This window comes from Carettochelys insculpta, chromosome 3 (assembly GCF_033958435.1).
Source record: "Carettochelys insculpta isolate YL-2023 chromosome 3, ASM3395843v1, whole genome shotgun sequence".
Lineage (NCBI taxonomy): Eukaryota > Metazoa > Chordata > Testudines > Carettochelyidae > Carettochelys > Carettochelys insculpta.
Genome location: NC_134139.1, coordinates 23,924,651 through 23,947,257, shown reverse-complemented (window position 1 = coordinate 23,947,257; position 22,607 = coordinate 23,924,651). Strand labels below are relative to the sequence as shown.

Sequence of the window (22,607 nt, the reverse complement as noted above, 5' to 3'; positions counted from 1 at the left end):
CCCCAGCCTTGAACCCCTCCCACATCCTTACCTCTAGCCAGGCCTGTGCCAACCCTGATCTCAGGTGTGGCTGGGCTGCTGGCCAAGACCCCAGCTTTTGGCCCTGAAGAGGACAGCTCCAGCCCTGGTCAGGGTGCCAGCCGTGGCCCTGACCTTATGGAAGCCAGCTCCAGGCCCGACCAGGGTTCTAGCTATGGCCCCAGCTCTGTGGAGACAGGCTTTAGCCCCAGCCAGGCTGCCAGTGTGGGTCTGGCCACAGGGTACTGACTTTGGCCCCCGCTGGGCTGCCAGTGTGCCCTGGCCCCATAGACACTGGCCCAGGGCTCTCAGGTCCTGTGACATTCATGGTCCCTAGACTGTATTTCAGTGGAAATCAACTCTCTGATAATGCAACAAAGAAGGAAGCTAAAGCAGACTATGAAGTGAAGCTCCCTTATCCGGTCATCAGCTCTCATGTCTGCAAGACTGTGCCCCCAGTCTCTCCACTTACCTAGACTCTCATCCACACAAAACTGTGGAAAGCAACATTTGCTTATAGGGTCTGCTCCAAAGCATGATGAAGTCACTGTGAGTCTTTGGAATCAGACTACAAGTGCATTTCCTCTTCTGGGATGGATAGAGGAGGAGATAGTAAAGTACTAACAATCCATATAAAGAAGTATTTGTACTTCAAAATTTCTATAGTTCACATTTTGTGCATGTCTGTGTGTATTTCTTTCATCATAGTTATAAGCATTAATTTAATTTGACTGTGAAGAATTAGTTCTTGTAAGCCCCATGTAAAAGACATGGCCACATTATAGCACTCAAACATTTGTACATTTGCTAGAACGGTAATTATTTTCATTTATGAAATTCTAAATTCTGTTTTAAATATTGAATAAGTGAAGTGACAGCTTGTGCTAGCTTTAGGATATGTCTGCTTGATAATTATTCATGAGAAGAACAGCTGAAAACAAACTAGTTATACACCTTGGCAAGTTACTGTAATTTTAATTCTGTGAAATTTCCCCATGGCCATGTGACTTTATTCTAAAGCACTCTAGCAGTGCAGATGTCCAGAATGCTGTTACAAATGTTATTCCTGAATTAAAAATTTTGAACCACTGGTGCTTCAAAGTAAGCCTGAGAAGAGACAGAGAACATCCACAATATAATTTGGAGGTGCATCTGCAAAGGTGTTCTGGGTGTACATCAACTCATTCGGTTATTTGGCTAGTTTTACAGCATGCTGCATAAAAAACACGAGAAAAGTCAGTATAAACAAAAATTTCATACAGTGACTTGTTTATATTGATCTATATGCTGTATACTGAAATATAAGGACAATATTTATACTCCAGGTGATTTATTTTATAATTATGTGGCCAAATATGACAAAGTGAGCGTTTTTCAGTAGTACTGACCTGTGACACTTTTCCATGTTTATCAAAACAAAAAAGCAGTCAAATAGCACTTTAAAGACTAACAAAGTAAAAGAGGGGGAGGAAGGTCAAGAATTAGATTAAGCCAAGTATGCAAACAAGTCCCTGTAGTGACTCAGAAAATTCCCATCCTGGTTCAAACCACGTGTTAATGTGCCGAATTTGAATATAAAAGACAGCTCAGCTGCCTCCCTTTCAATAGTGGTGCGAAATTTTTTCTTCAGTAACATGCAGACTCTTAAGTCATTAACAGAATGGCCCACTCCATTAAAATGTTGAGTAACAGGTTTGTGGATCTGGAGTGTTTTTATGTTTGCATGTTTATGTATGATTTTTTTTAAGAAACTAGTTTGAAGTGAGTTGAATCTTGGTGTATTGGAGGCCCGCTAATGTGAGGGGTCAAAGGGAGGCTAGCAATTCAAAGAGGCCTGGGACTCCTGGCTACTGCAGCAGTGGTGGTAGTTGGAGCCCCTGGCCTCTTTGAATTGCCACTGGAGTACACATCTCTGAGGCTTGGGGGGGCCATGCTGCAGTCATGGTGGCTCTAAGGACTGACAGCCATTGGCCCTGCCCCTTCCACCTGAGGCCCTGCCCCTTCCAGAGCTGGGCTCCTGATACACCTTTCCCCAGGGCCCATGGTGGCTGTCGGTCCTGTTGAGAGTTCACAAGCCAAATCAGACTCCCAAAAGGGGCATAATAGTGTGGAAAGGTTGTAGCCACTGATGTGATCAAAGCATATGTAATAGGCTGCTGCACTTACATGTATCATACGAATTGTACATATATTAGATGTGTATAATGACATCACCATGTATGTTCAAGGCACATGATGGAATCCACAGTACCTAAAAGCGTTTGTAACTTTTTGGCATTGGTTAATATATTTTAATGTTCTTTAAACTACTGCACAATAAGCAATAGCAGCAATGACAGCTTTGCATGATTAAAAGTAGTACAGTCCATATGTAACATAGGAGAAAGAATTGAAATGCTTCAGGTTTATCATCATCTAAAAAATCAGCTAAAATCAAACATTTTCTACTTTTCCCTTTTTCCTTTTCTTCCCCATATGGCTCCTGAAGCATTCTTTCATTTAAATAGATTTTAAAACTCTGTCCTTATAGTTCCTAGAGCATTCATTGCTTTTGAGAAAAACATTTTAGCATGTGCTATTTTTGTTATTCTAATTAGAAAAAACAGCTGGTCCTGTACAGCTTAGACTGTAGTCTTTTTCAACACATTGTTCAGATTTTTTTCTCTTCTTCTGTCAAGCTACAGGCTACCACCTCTTCTCATCCCACACAAATCAACCCCCAAAACACCTGCACACTCAACCTTAAATATCTCCCATGAATCAAAAAGAAAACACTTTTTTGGTCACAGGACACATACATACAAATTATTCATAACAGGGACCTATGTATTCACAAGTAACTAACTCCACATCTTAATGACCACTAAACCAGCTTTCCGGTGGGTTGAGTACAGCTACTTCTTAGCATCTTTGGCTGCGGCCACACTAGCCCCTCCTTTTGGAAGGGCTATGGTAATGTGGCACTTCAGAATTTGCTAATGAGGTGCTACCATGAATATGCAGCACTTCATTTGCATAATGGCAGCCACACACACTTCGAAACAGCCGGTTTCAAAACACAGGCCACCTGTGTAGCCAGGGGCCTTACGAAACGACCCCCCTGATTTCAAAAGCCCCTTCCTCCCAAAACCAGATGGGAAGAAGGGGCTTTCGAAATCAGGGGTGTCATTTCAAAAAGCCCCCAGCTATACGGGCAGCCTGCAGCCGTGGCTACACTATCCCCGGTTTTCAAAAGGGGGATGCTAATGAGCCACTTCAGCAGATGATAATAGGGCACTGCCATGAATATGTAGCGCCTCATTAGCATAACAGTGGCCGCACATGTTACAAAAGTGCTGCTTTCAAAATGCACGCTGCACATGTAGACAGGGGCCTTTCAAAAGCACCCCCCGAAATCCAATGGGTCCTTTTGAAAGTCCCCTGTCAACATGAGCATCATGCATTTTGAAAGTGGCACTTTCAAAGCACTCATGGCTGCCATTATGCTAAGGAGGCACTGCATATTCATGGGAGTGCCTCATTAGCATCTGCTGCAGTGGCTCATTAGCATATCCCTTTTGAAAGGTGGGGCTAGTGTCGCATGGCCTGCATTTTGAAACCAGCAGTTTCGAAGCACATGCGGCCACCATTATGCTAATGAGGTGCTACATATTCATGACAGTGCTTCATTCACATATTCTGAAGTGCCACATTACCATAGCTCTTCTGAAAGGAGGGGCTAGTGCGGCCACAGCCTTCATGTTTCATTCTCATAGTTGTAAACCAACTGTTATTTTTTTAAAGGCAATCAATCCTTACCTACAATTGTGAGATCTATAAATGTTTGTGTCTACAAGTAATCATTGAAGCCGATCAAAGTCACACTCTCTGTTGCTATGGTAATGAATCTCCATTTTGTTTATGGATGGGTGTGCACCACATGGCAAGAAATGATGTCAGTGGAAAAGGGAGATAAATTTAATTTGTGATTTAAAGTTATTAACATATATTTTAGGAGGGGGAGATGTTTTTGCTTTGTTTTTGTTTTGTTTTCTGCTAGGGAAAAATTCTATTGAATTCTATTGAAAAATAATTTTATTTTAAAAGTACAGTAGTGAAACACTCAATGCTGAGAACAAAAATATAAAAAACAATTAATTAGAGATATTTATGAACGTTGTTGAATGCTTGGAGTTATGATGTCACATAGTTGTGCTGAAATCATCATGGTTATTCATGCAGTGTTAGTGACTATTTCATTGCCTAGGCAATTATTCTATCTACTCTGATATCTAATTTGTGTATTTAAACTATAATCTCTGGTCTCACCTTGAGTCTATATGGATATTTTTTCTCTGAGTGAGGCACAAGTAGTCAATCCATTATAACAGTCAAAATTCAGTGCATTAATTTGTAATTAATAATTACACAAATAATCACATACATACAGATTGAACTGCAAAACAAAATGTAATATATTTTTATGTATCTTTAAAATATGCACATTTGTTATGTATGTGATCCACTTTCCTTTATGCAATAATTTTCATTTTTATATATTTCAGTGTGATAGAATCAGATACTGGTAAAACTGGGAACATCCACAACTTTTGCATAATCAAAGTTTTCGATAAATAACATTTGTATTTATACAAATTTAGATTTGGGGGAAATATCCAGATTTCAGGATATAGCTGTATTTGGTAGCTGTTTTTACTGTATGGATCCAAAATAGCACTGAATGCACAAAACCGGAGGAAAAACTGTTCTAATTATCTAATAATCACTGCCAATCTTTCTGCTAAATGCAAAATTAAAGACCAATGAAAAACATCAATGCTCACATAACATTACTCTCACCCAATCAAGGTGTATGTGTCTCTGTCCTGTACTTGTCTCTGTCATATAATTCCACACTTCCTCCACAGTACAATATCTTTGATCCAAAGTTCAATAAAATACCACAAGAGACTCCATTTGTTTCAGTGAGCTTTGGATCAGGACCATAATCTGCCTGTAGTAAAAACAGGAGCAAGCATTTGAAATTGTAATGCTCCTGGTCTGTGCATGCACACTGGGTGTCTAATACATTAAATATCTACCTAGCAAAAGGTAATTGATTGTGTGAGAAAAATCAGTAGTAATTCTATTGATGAAGACCTAAGAATTGATTATTAGTAAGGGCAATAGAAATGTCTATGTCTGGAAATTGTATTAATACCTATACTGTGGCAGAGACCTCTGAAGGAGGAGGCTGTATCATATAGTAGAGGTGGAAAAACTTCTGATAGATTTAAATAATGAGAGTTGCTTGTTTGTTCATCTCGGAAGTTTGGTTTCTTAAAGCTTTTGTGGAGTACGTGGCTGTGTACAATATTACAAAAGTGCGTTGTCCTATGTCTGAGGGATTAGACAATAGGTGAAAGTACAGCAACTTCAATGCAATGCAAGTGTGTACTAAATTGATATTTATGGCATTGATATTGTTATGTTGAATATTGAATTTGTAAGTCTCACTGTGACAGGCCATTCCTCCATTTCAGTGGAAAGAATATTCCTAATTCATTGTGCAATATAACACTGTACGACGTAGCAAGATATATGTACCTTAGAGCAGACTGTGACCTTTTGATTCTCTGGATCACATCTGATTCCTACAGAAGACCTCTGATTTTTAGACCCCACGTGATTGCTAGTTCACCATCCAGCTTTTTCTTTGTCACATTTTTTTTTAAGATTCTGACACACTAATGAAAGCAATTAAAAGGTAGTCAGGGCCACCTCAGATTGCCAATTTTGTTTTGAATGGCATTATCTACAGCAAAAAAAATGTATTCCATTATTTGTGTCAATTCTAGGATGAACTTAGAATGTAAATGTTTCTGGAATGGGATTATATCTTTATTTAGCTGTAAACTGCCATGTTCATTTATGGCACTATATGAATAATATTCGGGTGGGGAAATAGATGCATTGCTGAAGGTGGCTAATGGAGTTCTGGCTGTGTGGAGCTCCTGATTTAATCATTGTGCCATTTGAAGCCCATACTAAGCGAGGTGTGTTGAGCTGATCATAAAAACAAATCTTTTGACTCGGACACCCAAAATAACCCACAACGCGTGTGGCCAGACTCATTGCCTCATGTTTGCAGTAAGGATGGAAAAGTTAATGAAGAGGTATGCTTTGAGTAAGCTGTCTGGAAAATCTTTTTTTTTTTTTTTAAATCTTTCTTAGCCACAGACTTTGTGTCCTCCTCATCTGACATGTGAGAACATTACAGCACACTTACAAAATACAGAAAAGACTTGGGGATTCATTTAGTTCTCTGAAGAGAGCCTGCATTATTCTGAGGTGTCCTTTGCTATGCCAAGAGGCAAAGATGCTTCATCAACCACACCTAGCAAAGACGAGTGGGATCCTTCTTTTGAAAAGTTTACACCTATTGAATACCCATTTCATCATTCGAACATATGGTACACGGGAGCTTCTCAGCTCAACCATCTCTCCTAAAGAGTAGCATTTGCCTTTGTTAAGACTCTAGAGAGGTTACATTTTTCAAATTCGGTTTTGAAAAACATGCTGGAGGGAGCTGAAGGTTTTTTAATTCCCAAAGAACCCAATTCACAGAAGCAAACATCCAAGTTTAAACCTAAAACCAGAAGCATGGGGAGCTTCAATTCAGAGCAAAAAAAAGGATGTTGGCCAAGAGATTCTGTGCAGGTTCTGCATTCTTTTGAGAACTACAAAAATTTTCAAACTCCTTATTAGCTGGTCCAAATATTAACTATCAAAGCTCTGATAAAATGGATTTAAGTAATATCCGTCAAAATGTTTCAGTTAATCATAGTTACAAAACAATGCGTAGAGAGTCTTAGAAAAGAGAGTACATTTCAAATGGAAGGAGTCGATATTTAGGTTTTTTTAATATACTGATTTCTGAGAACAGATGCCTCAGGCTCATCCTTGGAATATCATGGAAGGACAGAGTGACCAACACCGCCGTCCTCGAGCAAGCTGGAATCCCAACCATGCACACCCTCCTCAGGCAGCATCGACTCCCCTGGCTTGGCCACGTCCACAGGATGAATGATGGAAGGATTCCAAAAGACATCCTGTATGGTGAGCTAGCCTCTGGCAAAAGACCTCCCGGATGCCCCCAGTTGCGTTACAAAGATGTCTGCAAGAGAGACCTCAGAGAGGTAGACATCGAGCTGGACAACTGGGAAGAACTAGCAGACGACCGCAGCAGATGGAGGCAGGGGTTACACAAGGGCCTTCAGAAGGGCGAGTTGAAGATCAGACAGCTAGCAGAGGAGAAGCGAGCGCACAGAAAGCACAATAAGGACTTGCCAGACACCCACTATATCTGCAAGAGATGCAGCAAGGACTGTCACTCTCATGTGGGTCTTCATAGTCACAATAGACGCTGTAAATGAAGTCCTCAATTGAAACTTTAAAGGGCGCGATCCATAATCTATGCAGACTGAAGGATGCCTACTACTACTCTGAGAACAGTGTACAGAGTTACTGATCCCAGAAGTATTTCTTCTGTGAATTTGAACCGTGAAGTTCATTGCTTGTCTGAAGTATATTTTTATTGTTTCTTTAAACAGAAATAATTTTCTTACTTTAAAATGTTCTTTTTTTAATCTTGTTTTACCTGAGATTTGTCCAACTCAAAGTTTTAGGTATTGAAAATAAATTTTCTTGGTATTTAGAAAACAAGATATTTGTAAAGAAAATATGATCAAATATCCACTACAAACCTGATGAAGCAGGTCTCTGTCCATGAAAGCTTATGCTCCAAAATATCTGTTAGTCTATACGGTGCCACAAGGCTTCTTGTTGTTCACTACAAACCTGCAACCCTTGTGTGAGTGAATTCACTCGATTCCAAACTGGCTTGTCTATTGAATCTTCCCATGTTTGTTTTTTTAAACAGAAGTATGCACAGTCCATCAGATTCATAATAAGTTGTCACCGATTCTCTATCCTCTTTTTCCATGAAGGTAGAACTCGGCAATTCACACACTGATTGTGTTTTAGTAAGTGGCTAATGACTCAGCGAGAAACAGGCCTCCCTGTGTCTCTACAATTCTGCTAAATTTTTAGGACTATTTAGTTCATTTAATCTTGCTGGCTTCCCCCACATATTCACTTTTTGGATACAAAATTTAACACAATAGTTTTGCTTTGCTTTTTTTAATATTGAAAACAATTAAGTTTTAAGAACTTCCAAGCTATTTTAGAATGCTTGAATACTTGTTATACTTGCTATATTTGATGTACGTTCATGCCTGTGACAAAGCTGCATATGGAAGTGAGTATCAGCACAACTGTGGTAGCTGAGAAATGCATAAGACTACTTTTTCTGACATCTTTGATCCTGTTGAGTTATTGAACAATTACATTTTAAAAGCAGAATTTCTTTAATGAGGTACAAAAGCTGTCAAAAGGGATCCCATTGTAGTGTACTGTAAACACAGCCAGAGTATTGTACTGCAACTCTTCAGCTGCTATAGGAGGAGACCACATAGCCAGGACAAAACTGAAAAACAAACAAACAAACAAAAAGGGTTTCTGCAGAAGCTGTTCAATTGAATAGGATTTATGGGGCAGATTCATCGTTGTGTGGATGTATGTGTGCTCTCAAAGTAAGCTCTGAAGTTTTTCCAGTGTTTAAAATCTAGTTCTGTTCCATACAAATCACCGTGTGTCTACTGAATTTTGCAAACAAAGTACATTAATATAATTTATTAATTCTGCCTTTGTCTACTCTTCCCCCCACAACATTTACTTTTTCTTCTAAAAATAGGATTTTTGAAACGAAAGCTTTCTGGTAGGGCATTGTATATTCTGTCAGCTTTCCCTCTTTCCTTCTGTCCAGGTTGGTCTGTGTACCTAAAGAGGTTAGCTATTAATGTTGCCTTCTTTATAGCTAAATTATCTGACTCCAGAATTGTTCACAGATTCTATTAAAGACCCCTATGGAGGATTGCTTCTTCAAACAGGCATTTTAATTCATCTGGGTACACTAAGGTGTTACCTTCACTTCATTAATAAAATGAAAACTCATAAAGAAAACAAGATTATCCTGAATTTATGATCAAGTAATTTTGTTTCTCTTAGCTCAAGTAATAATTGTGGAACATTATTTTCCTCTTTCTTTCCTTTCTCCCTCATATACTTAGACAATTTTAATTTCTAATGTTTATTTATCTCCCCCACCTTTTAATTTGATGGGAAAAGATATCTAAGACCCCAGGAGGCAGACACTGAGAGTTAAGAATTGGTCCTTTCCATCTCCAATTTAATGAAATAATAAGTAATTGATTAATATTTACCTATGGTTTAGAAATTCTAGGATATTCTTTTAGTCTTCTCTCCTAGAATTTCTAACCCTGTTTCCTTCCACTGTTTCCCCATGTTCTTGCACAGTGATCATGAGATTTTTCATCATGTTTTAAATACTCTATTTTATCTTTAATTGTTTTCCTACAATGATGCACTCTCTTCTGTCCTTTTAATATGTCTTCATTTTACCTTGTTTCTAGATCTCTCCATTGAGCTCTTAATTGGTGGATATTTTTAACAGATTAACATGGCGTTTTTAAGACACCTTGGATCAAAACCTGAGCTGGCGTAAATCAACATAACTCCATTGAAGTCAGTATAAATGTGCATAGACTAACTGTGGATCTGTCCTTTAATGTGCAAATGTCTTTTTCTGGGACAGAATCCAGCACCCAAATAGCCAGAACACATGCTGATTGGGTGTGTGGTTGGACAGGAATCCTCTCCCAAGTAACCAGCTGAGCACCTATGAATCATTTCCACATGGTTTAAAATTAAATGTTCTTTACTAAATTGCTTTACTTATATTCTTTGGCTAAACTTCTGACAGTAGTTTGTGTTTCTGAGGACATTAATGATTTGTCTTCCTACTGCACTATTGAAGGATAGGAATCCTAGCGTTAGGTATGCATATACCACAATAAGGAAAATGTACTAAACATCCAGTTAATCATAATTAATAACCAACAAGAGGAGTAGAATCCAAATAGGTACTTCAGTGCAGTATCATATACTTTATCCAGCTAATTTCCAGCATATAGTAACTCACATCACACATAAGCAAAATTTGAAAAATTCTTTTTTCTAAATTTTTAATTTGTTTTCATTCAAATTAATTTCTTGAAAAAAGTGAAATCGATAAAATGAATAAAATTTGAAAAAAAATTTACACATTTGACATCATTATTTTAAATTCACCAAATTAGTCTTTGTCTCAAAAGTGATGATGAATTAGTGAAATGAGTTGCTCCTTTGCTTTTCATTTTGAAAAATACAAAAACTTCTTGTAAATGTTATTTATTTGGTTGAGATATTGTAAGAAGCAAAGTTTTTTCGTGATTGTAATTTCTACTTAGAGTGGCATGTTCACTCTCTCACTTCTAAAATGTATACTTTAGCACAACATCAACATTTTCATTGACACAATGCCCGATCCTTTTACTCAATTTACAGACTGTTCCCGTTGATTTGGGGCTGCTGACAGTTATTGTACATGTATATGAAGGCCTAATGTGTGAACCAGTGAAATAGTGAGTGTACAAGAAGCCAAATCAGGAATAACTTCAGTAAAGTCTATGAAGTTCTTTTGAATTTGAAGTGGTGCATATGAAAGCAGAGTGCAATCTAATGGTTGCCTGATAAGGCATAGAGTCAGAACAACATGATTTGCTATATATATTGAGGTGAAACGATGAGAGATGCATCCAGTGGTTATTGTCTGCTTTTATATCCATGAGCTCCCAAGAAATAAAAATAAATTTTTTTAATTTCAGAAATGTTTCTTTTAATTAGCAACATTCATTATTTTTGATAATTTTTCAGCTAAGAAGTAGTTTACCGAGATGGCCGAATCTCTCTTAATGTCTCTGGTGGTACCATGGACATTTTACCTCTTTTTCTAAATGAAATCTTTCTTGCTTACACATTGTTAACCTGCTCAAGCATTGAAAGACAATGAACTGAAGGTTTGTTAATTTAAAGTTGCTGAACAGAAATATTTTCAACTGAATATTTTTGCACTCAGTGGAAGAAGTAACACGAAAACTCAAACACGAATGTTCTTGAGTTTGCATTCTTGAGATGTGGATTGAAATCTGATTTTTCCTTTGCAGAAAGAGCTTACAAGAAAGAAAGAAAGAAAGTTAACAGTAGTGTCACATCAAATTCTGAAAAAAAAAATAGATTTCACCTACTTTTGCCTCTGTTTGTGGGGCAAACAGAGCTCCCACAGAACACAGCTCTCTGGCACATAGGGGAGTAGACCATTGTGCTGTGTCTAATGACCTGTAACGACAGTGACTGGTGGGGAAGGGAAGGCAGTATGTTCCCCTCTACGTTAGCAGATCTCTGGAAACAATAAGAATCTGGTCCCAAATATATTCTCATTTTTACTTTGTTCCGAGAATCTCATTGATGTCAATGCAAAGGCTTCCATATGTTTGCTGGGAGCATGATCAGGCCTTTAATCAGTATATTGGTGAGTTCTGTTTTTTGTTTTGTTTTTTGGTGATTTACACAACTGGGTGAAAAGGTTTGAAAGGGCATAAATATTTTATCTAAAACATGGTTTAAAGTATTTTCTTTATAATCATAACAAAGGCCCTTCCCTCAAAAGTTTTGTCTTTTATTATCTTCAGCAAACCCAAGATGAAAAGGTGCACCTACAGGATTACGTTGTCTTCATGAATTATTCACTCTGTATCTCTCTTTATACTTACATACAAATCTAAAGCAATCATTGTTATTTCTAGGGAGTGTGCAAGACAATAAATAGCTCTAGAATAAGTACTGCCTACTCCCACTGTATCAGCACACATATTTCCATGAATCACAAGCTAATTACTTCAAAGTTTAAAATCTAGCCTCCCTGAAAGTATTGCTCTTTTATTCATAGAAATATAATACCAGCTGTAGTATTTTAATAGCATTGTCATAAATATTAAGCACATAAAGGTCTTCCTGTTCTTATTTAGCTATTGATGGCTTCCCTTGAATTTATTTGAGATTCTGTATCTGACTGTAAAATTATTTACAAACACACAAACGCACACGCGCACACACACACACACACACACACACACACACTTTGCTGTTGCTCAATTGGGAAATATTCTCTGGCTACATCTGCACTACAGCAATCTTTCAAAAGAAGTTTTTTCCAGAAAATTTCTTCCAAAAAAACTTCTTTCAAAAGAGTACGTCCACACGCAAAAAAGCGGATCAAAAAAATGATTTGCTCTTTCAATACAGAGCATCCACACAACCCCCTGTTCTTTCTAAAGAATGGGCTGGTGACTGAAAAATCCAGCACCATGAGGGCTGTTATTTCCAAAAATGGGTTCCCAGGGCATCTACACACATTTTTTTCCTGAAAAAAGCACTCTTCCTCACCTGGGAGAGGAAGAGAGCCACTGGAAAAAAGTGCCGTGTGCTTTCTATTTTAGGTCAAAAGCTCATTTTTTCTGTAGATGCTCCTTGGGTTCTTTTGGGAAAGGCCTGTTTTTTCAACAGAACTTGCTAGTGTAGATGCAGCCTCTGTGTGATAAAATAGAAATTACAAGTTCTACTTCTTACCTAGTGCTAATATCAGTACCAATAGAACTAATGTATTTCATATGAAATGTTAATCTGATGTCTTTCTGTCTCTCTCCCAGGCTGGCAAACTGAAAGCCAAAAATCTCAAAATAATATTTTCAAAGTAATATGGATAATCCCTGTGTTTTAGCCAATATTTCTTCCTGTAAATGTCAGTGCCCATATCTTTGTGAATGTTGTTGCTGAGTTCAAAATACTGTTGTAGTTGGCTTCCTACAAAGTTACTGCCTTATCAGTATGTAACCTCATTATTCTAGAAAGATAATTTAAAATACTTTGTGTATGTGAAAATGTGTAACACAAAATACTATATGCTATATGCACATATACACAAGCCATCAGTTTCATTTGATACGCTAAAATATTTGTAAATGTTATCTTAAATACACATTTAGCTGATTCATTATCGAATCTGTATATAAATTTCATCTTCTGTAAGATATTCAGGATCTTTAGAATTTGTCAGCATCTATTTAATAATTGTGTCTGAGTAATGTTTTACATTTATAAGAGTTTTAAAAGGCAGGTGCAAAGTGACATATCAGAAGAAGCAAATTAAACTCTTGTGAAGCACAGCTGGAATGTTAAAAATGTGTATTTGTAATTTAAATATGTGACACCATTGTACTGTAAAATCAGTTCATAATTAGAAAACATCTGTTTTTCCCCAATATGATGTCTAATAGTATATTTAAATAATTTAGAATGCAATAAGAAAAAGAAGTCAAGCAATCGTAAGTGATTCAGGACACTTTTTTTCTTTTGTTTAAATATCCCGTTCTAGGTCTTTGGGTAATGCATTATTATGATGCTAATTCTTGGTTCATAATGTAGTCAGCATTGATGAAATGCATGCGACAAACATATGTATTTGTTATGACCTTATTGTCAGTCAAAACCAAGTATTCTAGATAGGATCGTTAAGAAGGATTTGTACACTGTCATAGGGCTCATTTTTTTGTTTCAAATTTTTGATTATTGAAGTGGGGTGTATGAAATAGAAGTTAATTATTTTAAATTTTACATGAAATGACCATGAATATGTTGTAATACAATAATGCCTAAGAGTTTATTATAGGCTCTGGAAACATTCTTGAATTAGGTTAAATACTTCAGTGATTTTTTTTGAACTAGGATCAATTCAAGTTTAGCTAATAAAGTTTGAACAAAACCTCAACTTCTTAAATGATACTAACATGGTACATTACCCACACATCTGTCATCTTTGTTCATGTAGGAGGGTACTTATATAAGTTGGGTGAACATTCTAATGGATACTTTTATCCTAAATGAAGTGTGAGAGTTGAATATTCTGTTAGTTTATTGGCAATAAATTGTATAACCTTTTTCTTGCCAGTGCCTAAGCATTTATTTGAGATAAGTAAAGGTCATACAGTCCTTAACAGGTTTTATTTTCTCTTTCACAAACATATTCCTACAAATGCTTCAGAGCCCTCATAAAAATGTGATAGTGTCTTTAAAAAATACAAGGTACAATGATACTCTTCAAAGATATTTTTTCAGCTCAGTAGCAGGACAGCAGCTACTAAGTGCTGTAAGGTCCATCTATCAGTTGTCCTCTTTGATCTCAATATCTCTGGGGAAAAAAAACCTTAGGTACAGTTATGAACTCACTTGTCTTTCCATTTTAAGTATAACTTTCTCATTTTAATTAGTGACCAAGAAAAGATGGTGGTTGCGGGGTGGGGGTGTTGTCTAAAACTAACTGTTGCAGGGTTAGTTGTACCCAGAGTTAATCTGCTGCAGTTTATATGCATGTACTTCTCAGCTGCCTTTTATCAACCTTTGTTGCTACAGCCCACCACTAGTTTTTCCCTCATTTACACATTGTGTGCCAGGGCAAATAATGACAGAATATCTAGCTAAAGAAGGGGTACTTAATCAGCAATCAAGATTCAATTTGTTTTAATTTTAGCAGGTGTTTGTGAGGTACATTGATGGGAGAGATAATATGTACTGCTTTCATTAGCTCTCTTGTTTTTGCGCTTGAACATTTAAGAGCCAGATGTTCGGAGGTGAGCTGATCAGAATATTAAGTCTCCAGAGGTTGGTTTCCATAGTGTTTTACATTCCTTTCTTTATCTTCCTCAACTCACCCTGAGCTATGAGGTGCAAGTGCTTGCAATGACAAACTACAACTCTGCTTCCTATTCAGCGAAAGCTTTAAATTAGTATCTAATTCTCAGCATAAAATACTTATTCTAATAATCTGCAATTAATTCTTGATCCTTGGGTCAGATTCATTTCCAATTTCAAACTATTTTAGCTGATAGATCTGAAATTACTGAAATTATTTGTTTAGTACCTGATGTTTTGCCAAGGTATTTTACCTCAGTAAAAACCAGGAGCTAGTATAGGTAGCTAAGGTAGTGATTCTATTATCCTGATACTCTAAATATCTAATCTAAATAATCTCTCTGTTATATGCTACTCAGATGCTGCAATGACATAATATATGGACAGAAACAGGACAATAAAATGAGCCTAGAAAGAAGGCAATCGATGTGTCCCTAAAAAGAAAACTAAACTGTACTCTAGTTCAGTACTCTCTTCAACGAGGTAAGGTTGTCTGAATCATCTAATGAAACAACGATAGGCTTATAAAAGGCAGCCTGCAAAGCTATTTTTCATATCTTTTAACTCAATTGAACACTAATTACTAGCTCTTGTAGTAATATAGTTGCATTCTTACTGTGTTCCCCCCAGTATTACAAATTTGAGTTGCTGTATAAAAAAAAAATTCTAGAAAGGAAGAGTTAATAGAATTGCCTTTGGCAAATGCTGTACTGTTTCCCCTCCACTATTAATTGTTCTCTGTTTATTCTGATGCTCAAAGATTGCCCTGTTTCACCAGCATATTTTCTTAATTGTGTCACCTTGTACTGTAAGTATGTCAGAGGGGAAACATTTGCAAGTGATTAGATGTGGACCTTTGTGTCACCAAATGTATGAGGTACATACCCTTATAGGATATAATTGTGATCTTTTAATATGCGGCCATTGACCCAGACTTGTTATTATCTATTATAGTTTATAATAATGTATCTCTTTATGATTAAATGATGATGCCCGGCAGAACACTATGATTAGCATTTCAGTTATTTATAGATTATGTCAGAGCAGTAATAAACATAAAATGCTGTTAATGTGTGGCTAATGAAATCTGGACATGAACAAGTTTATGAATTGATATAATTCATTTGAGTGTTCTAACTGAGTTGCTGGTTCTTGTCATAATTCAAAAGCTTAGCAGGGTTCACCGATTAGGTGGTAGACTAATTTGCTACAAAAAGTCAATGGGTTTTCATCGTCTTGGGCTATCATACACAGCATGGCTGATTGCATAAGGACTATACAAAGTAATTCTCATAAATATATTTATTAAGCTTAATATGTTTTGTGAGGATAGGATAGAATCAGCTATTGCACAACATGTGGAACACAATTGCAATGTGTTAGATACTTAAAAGATATGCTCAGTCAAATCATTCAAGACCAGACCAGAGAGGGAGTTATTTGAATTTAAGTGAGCTGTTCAGCTGTAAACAAAAAGGAGGGCTATACAGCATGATGGAAATGATTTAGTGAACATATGAACCCTTTATTTCTGTTGGGTGCCATCATTTCAGTTCAGGACACACACATACTTCTAAACTTAAGTTGTGTTGTGTTGTGATAGCAAAATTTCTTCCTGGTATCAGTGGTGACACTCTTGTCTATGGACTAGAGTTAGTTGGGTTGAAATGTCACACCGGACCGTGAGTTCCTATTTTATGTTGACAGCATATTCAGCTACTATTTAATGAAGCCCTGTTAGAGCCACTCTCCTTTGCCTGAGATGTTAAATGCAGTCCACACATTATATGCTTGCTCTACATCACTTTCAATTTCCTCACACATTTCAAAGTAAGTTTCCCACATCCAGTTAATTACGATTCTCAAAGCTGTGGTCTCAGACTAAAGAGGACAGTCCATTTTTTGGAACAAAGTGACAACTTTCATATTGCATTAAACAACATTTCCTGTCTGGGGTATTTTTTTTCTTATTCTATAAATGGATGGAGCCAAGTGGGTGTCTCCTGCTCCAACCCCACCCCCCGCCCCCATATACACATGTCCTTTCTCTTTTACTTTATGGAGTTTAAGATAAAGGATCAGTTCTGGTTGAATTCATCTGCATGTGAGTCCTTTGTGCTACCCACAGTTTCTGGAAGTACTTCCTTAATTGCATGGTATAACCCTTTAGTTGTTCTGTTTGTAGCCCCCACAGTAAACCATTTCATATCCCTATGTTTGAGGGTGTGGGGATAGATTGTTCCTAATCTTTTATAAAAGAAAATCAGAGATGTTTTCAGCACACACACACACACGCACAAACATACACACACAGCAGTTAGGCAAAATAAATAGAGAGTGCCTCTTTTTTTCCTTCATAAAAACATAACATTAATAACTTAAAACTGCTGTTGAAAAATACAGTATTTAAGCTCTAGGATTTTGTTATGACACTGATGCTTGGAACCTACTCTTGTTAATTTTCATATTTATTAATTTAATTTATCAGTGTGTTATAAACTTATGCTTTATAAACTGATACCTGTTTCTGTATATTTATTTAATTTAAGGATGAGAGGAAAGTGTCATTTGGGAAAGTGAGGAGGAAACAGGTTTAACATCAGTTGTGATGCCAAAGAGAGCCACAATAGAACCACTTTGCATTCTCCCTTCACATTTGTACACTGACCCAACATTCGACCCATATGAGGGCTTGCACTTTAATCTTCCCTATCAGGTTTTTCTCTGTTGCTTTCCAATATCATTCACTCTACACACATTCCTTCCCAGCAGTACATAAATCTTTTTCCTGTCTGTATAAAAAAAAAAGGCTTGATGTAATCATACACCACAAACCCCAACCTTATTTCCCTTATTCTAGTCTATTAATTTCTGGGGAGAAAAATGTCCCTTTTTGGTGGAAAGTTGGTGACACTAAACTTTTCAATTTTTGACTAAAACATTCTGAAAACAAGTTTAGGGATGCATTTATTTGTAATTATCTTTAAGTACATTTTTCTTTCTGAAAACATTTTTTTTGCTTTTACTTTTCATTTAATCTTTCCTTCGCATGCTGTTCTTCTCTCTCCACTTTGCTCTCCCATGTACGCTTCCTTGCCATCTGGCCTTCTTTTCCCTCTGTCTGTGCTATCTGGCTACTCATTCCCCTCGTTACATTGATCAGCTGCTTGAGCTTTCTCTCCTTGACTCTTGTGGATGTTTCTGTTCTATTGGCAACTTCTGGCATCTGTGCTACCGATGGCTCCTTCTGGTTCTGACAGTTCCAGTTCTGTTGCTGGTTCTGGTCCCCATGGCTGGATCTTGTTTTAGGTTACTGTGGGGTAAGATCCAGCTTTGACAGAGGTCAATGGAGTCTTTCCATTGACTTCCAGTGGCACTGTGTCAGATTTAAATGGAGGCAGGTAGGTGTGGATTCTGGTTTAAGTGGCTAGAAGCAAGGAAGAGAACCCATTCCATTAGCTGTCCATGGAAAAGCATTTGACTCCTGCTGAAACTGGAATGAAAAGACAGTGCTACGTTTTTATTAAAATATATTGTCTTTATTTTTCTCGTCTTGATTTTGGTCTTAAAAGAGCAAGCAGAAAAAGAGAACAAAACTGTTGGTAGTCTACCTTTGCCTATTAACCCATTATGCCTGAGACACCAAGGCTGTGTCTATACTACATTCCCCTTTTGGAAGGGGAATGCAAATGAGCAAGATTGGAAAAGCAAATGAAGTGCAGATTTACATATCTCATCTGCATATTCTCATGCATTTTCGCTTCCAAAAGAGACTGCTTTCAAAACAAAAACAGCTGTGTAGCAAGGTTCCTTCGAAAACAGATCCCATTTGCGAAAGAACCCTTCTTCCTATTTTGTTTCAGGAAGAGGGATTCTTTCAAAAACAGGGTTTGTTTTCAAAGGAACCCCATCTACATGGCTGTTTCTGTTTTGAAATCAGTCTCTGTTGGAATGAGATCACACCAGAATACGCAAATGAGGCATGAGATATATAAATCCACACCACCTTTGCATTTCCAATCTCGCTCATTTGTAAAGGGAATGTAGTGTAGATACAGCCTATGTGGGATAAGAGGAACGCCAAAGACTTATACAGATGCTTTGGAGAGTAATGTTAATAATTCGATAGATAGCACTTGTCCTTCTGACTCAGTATGAAATCAGTGCCCTTCTGTGATGCAGCAGACTGTGCCCCCTGCTGGAGGCTTGTGGCCTTGCCACACCCCATCCCAGGAATCACAGAGGAGTCCTTCAAGAGAGTCTAGAAAGTCAGCCAAAGGAAGCAGCCATTCAGGGCCTAGAAAGGCCCTTTTAAAAAGTGCTGCAGCACCAGAGTCAGCTTAGGGTGGCAGAAGTTCTCTCAGAGCACCTGCAGTACTGGCTGCTGGAGCTGAAGCACCAGCTTGGAGAGCTCCCTGTGGCATGGTGGTGTGACTATAGAGCTATGGATAAGTTTTGATGGAGTAATAGTTGAGCCTTAACCTAAGGGCAAGGACTCTGTCTCTGCGAGCAGAAGCCCTGGAGACAACACTCCCAGTTCAAGTGGGGAATGCACTGTGGTGGGACTTTAGTGAGAGACCCACAATGGGCCCTGTTAAATGGATACCCTGGAAGGGTATTGTTATTGTATGCCTGCATGACTTGACCAGAGGGTTGAGTGGTCAAGAGACTTTGGGGAAGTGCATCAGTGCAGATGCACCCACTTGTCCAGATGGGAGTGGTTGTGAGACTTGAGAGTTGCCTCTTGATGGGACCACCTTACAGTTTCGTTGGCTGAGAATCATCATGCAGTTGAAGGCATGCTTTTTTTTTGGTGAAGCTGAATACTAAGCCCTGAACACTTGTGGTCTTTGAAGAGCCTGTGGTATCTTTTGTAATAGATTGAGTGCTAGTTTTGGTGTCCTGAACAAATTTCAACTTGGGCAATTACATGTTTCTCTAAGTAGTGTTAACTTACTGTCAGTTACAGTAGCATACACAGTAGGCTATTATAGATTAGCTTGTGTTGGCTGCCACATTTCTTCCAACTTTTGGAGTTGACAGATTTTAGGGAGCAAATTCTATGCACTATGCTGTTATGAGAAATAATAGAAATCAGACCCTTGAGTTACCTGTTTCCAAGTGGCTTTATCATTTTGTTTTATTTATTATTTTAATAATATTCTAATTTTTAAAAAGTTCATGACCATCACCTGAAATTACTTGTTCAAATTACTAGCTCTTATCCATCTACTATTTCTGGGTAATATGGATATTGGCATAGGCAGATATGCCTATATTAACCAGATTATTTACATAAGTAATTGCATAACAAATGAGTGAATTTCTTAAGAGGCTGACCCAGATGGAGGCAGCCAGTGGGTACATCACAGGTTCAGATTTCTTGGATTGTTCTCATTTGTAGCCATATCCACATATGCTAATACTTAGCGGAGAAAAAAAAGGCTCAAGCAATGTTTACACTTACTGGGAATGCCAATGGCTGCTACACAATGGCTACGTCTACACGAGCCCCAAACTTCGAAATGGCCACGCAAATGGCCATTTCGAAGTTTACTAATGAAGCGCTGAAATGCATATTCAGCGCTTCATTAGCATGCGGGTGGCCGAGGCACTTCGAAATTGACGCAGCTCGCCGCCACGCGTCTCATCCCCACGGGGCTCTTTTTCGAAAGGACCCTGCCTACTTCGAAGTCCCCTTATTCCCATCAGCTCATGGAAATAAGGGGACTTTGAAGTAGGCAGGGTCCTTTCGAAAAGGAGCCCTGTGGGGACGAGATGTGCACCGGTGAGCCGCGTCAATTTCGAAGTGCTGCGGCCGCCCGCATGCTAATGAAGCGCTGAATATGCATTTCAGCGCTTCATTAGTAAACTTCGAAATGGCCATTTGCATGGCCATTTTGAAGTTTGGGGCTCATGTAGACACGGCCAATGTTAGGTACACCAATTGTGTACCTAAAATTGATTTTACAGCTGTTGACATTGGTCCTGTTCTCACTGCAGAATGTCAATGGGAGTGCTTCTCCCACCAACATTCCCAAATCCTTGCGGTTTGCAAGGAGTTCTGGGTGTGACATTGATCCCAGAATGCTCCATTTTGCACATGCACAAAATGGCACCTGGAAGTTCGATCTTCTGAAGCTAGTGTAGACATAGCCTTAGAGTGTTTGAAATTTATATTATTGGGACAGTGCATTTCTCTGAAAGTGCTTCACATTAGCTGTTATTCTTTAATATTGGATACTAGAAGATTTACCTGATGTTGCTCTGGTCCTTAACTCAATTAATTTTGGGGTTTTTTTTGGTAAATAAAATGAAAATGTACATGCTTCCTTTAAATCATTACATTGGGGTGGGGTTGGGGTGAGGAGTTTGTATACAGACTGCCTTGCGGGGAGAAGATTACTAGTCTTCTCTCACAACAGCTGCTTGGGGACAGGTGAGATGTGCCTCTCCATCACCACTGCAGCTCCAGTGGGCACAGCCTGAGGAACGTGCATGCCCTCCTCCCCAAGTTGTCTGACTCCTGCACTTCTCAGCCAGTGTGAGGAATGCAGCAACCTGTGCACTTTCTCCTTGCTCCCCTTTGAAGGGTAACATACATTAATGTTCCTGTGTGAATCGGGGGAGGGGGAGCTTCTTTAAAGGACACTGGGATGTGGGAGGCTTGGGTCTGGGGCAGTACCAGATGGTGGGGTGGGAGTGCAACACCAGCCACCCCCTTTAACCTGTCTGATGACTCTGTCTCTTTTCTGTTGGTTTTATCAGAAGCAATCCCATTCCAGGCACATCCCATTTTCCTGGCACAACCAAACCCTTACCTTGCTTTAAGTTATGAGAAGAGGAAGCTTTATGCATTTATTGGGCCTAGTTCTTACTGTTTAGGAGGAGTTCTTGAACGAACAGGCAGACAGACAGACTCTCTCAAGTATATAGTAGATAAATATAAATCCCCATGCACATGACATCTGGGCTACGTCTACACTAGCCCCAAACTTCGAAACAGCCACGCAAATGGCCATTTCGAAGTTTACTAATGAAGCGCTGAAATGCATATCCAGAGCTTCATTAGCATGTGGGCGGCTGCAGCACTTCGAAATTGATGTGCCTCATCACCGCACGGCTCGCCCCAACGGGGCTCCTTTTCGAAAGGTCCCTGCCTACTTCGAAGTCCACTTATTCCCATCAGGCAGGGTCCTTTCGAAAAGGAGCCCCGTTGGGATGAGCCGCGCAGCGGCGAGGAACGTCAATTTCGAAGTCCCGTGGCCACCCGCATGCTAATGAAGTGCTGAATATGCATTTCAGCACTTCATTAGTAAACTTCGAAATGGCCATTTGGGTGGCTATTTCGACGTTTGGGGCTAGTGTAGACACGGCCCCGATGTGTCATCATGCTTTCTGTGATTTTCCCCATTGTTTTTTTCTTAAATTACTTCCTAGTTAATGGAAAATAGAGCTGATTTTTTTCCCTCTGTCAAAAATGACAGAGCTAACATTTCACTTAGAAAGTGATATGTGGTTCAACCTCTGCTCTTGATATTTTCAAGAGGCCAGCATTTAAAACACCTATGCTGAATATGCTGTATTATTGCCCTCTCTAGGCATTGTCACATAAAACCTTAAAGGTTTTGGTACTAAACCCCCCAAGGCAGCATTTTGAAACATGCCAGATGTTCACTCAGGGGAGAGATAAATGTTTAATAATTTTTGCTATTGGTACTCTTTTTTTACAATGTGTTACACTACCATGGCTTGCAACGGCTAAAGTTCTCTTTTACTGAAGGAACAGGGCTGTAATGAATGAGATGTCTGAATCTATATCATCTGTACTTTTGCTTACAGTC

General features: G+C 38.4%; 1 long non-coding RNA gene across 2 annotated transcripts in view; it reads left to right on the top strand.

Moving 5' to 3' along the window:
* LOC142010219 (uncharacterized) overlaps nt 1-22,607 on the top strand; it is a 53,973-nt gene that overhangs the window by 12,201 nt on the left and 19,165 nt on the right. The window contains exon 2 of one of the 2 annotated variants that reach the window (XR_012644730.1): nt 15,123-15,246. The exons of the other annotated variant lie outside the window; for it this stretch is intronic. This is a non-coding gene — a long non-coding RNA (uncharacterized LOC142010219). The remainder of the gene's footprint in view (nt 1-15,122; nt 15,247-22,607) is intronic. 2 annotated transcript variants of the gene reach the window in all.